Below are 840 nucleotides of genomic sequence, written 5' to 3' on the forward strand. Positions count from 1 at the left end.
GCTGGGGGTCAGGCAGGAGGGATCCATTCGTACATCGCAGACGTCCGCGTGGTAGTCAGGAATGGCGTGCTCCAGGTACTGGAGGGGCCGGTCTGCTTTCCAAGCCCGGTAGTCCGCCCGCTGCTTCCACTCGTAGAAGTGCGCCACCACGTCCTGGACGCTGCGCTTCGGAAGAAGGGCCTGAGGAAGGGAGGGAGAGAGGGAGAAGGGATGGAAAGGATGAGCTTGGGCGGAGGCACTTGCACCTCCTCCCCCGCGTACTCATGCTCGCCGCCCGAGTAGCGGACACCCGCGGTCGCTTTCCCCCCCTTCCCACCTTGATCTGGACAAAATTTTTGTCGTACTCGTTCATGCCCTCCACGAACAGCGCCTCTTCTTCCTGGCTCCATGCCATGCGCCTATTCGCGTCCACAGCGGTCTCCACCGCCCTGACCACGTTCCCCGTCGCCCGCAACACCATCCACCCCAGCTCCATGGCCTCCCCTCTTAGCCCGCTCTCCTCCGCCTTCGCCTTCCCCTTCCCGACGCCATCACCCTGCTTATCGTCTGCCTCCAAGCGCCCGTCCCTGTCGCGCAATGCCGCCAAAGCCGAGGCTAGGACCCTCGCCTGCCCCGGGTCCACATCCTCGGGGCTCCAGGCCAAGCCCGCCTTGGCCACAGCGGCCACGTCAGCAGGCGCCAGCCTCGCCCAGGGACGCACTGGTGGGATTTTCCCCTCCTCCACCTGGTACATGGCCCCTTCTCGCGGGGCCTTGGCGGGGGCGGGGATGCTCGGGAGACCGTCGCCCTCTTCCCCCCCTTCCGGAACCCTCCCGCCTCCGTCCCCTCCCCCCTCGCCCC

This window comes from Nannochloropsis gaditana (assembly GCF_000240725.1).
Source record: "Nannochloropsis gaditana CCMP526 unplaced genomic scaffold scaffold552, whole genome shotgun sequence".
In the NCBI taxonomy this organism is placed as follows: domain Eukaryota; class Eustigmatophyceae; order Eustigmatales; family Monodopsidaceae; genus Microchloropsis; species Microchloropsis gaditana.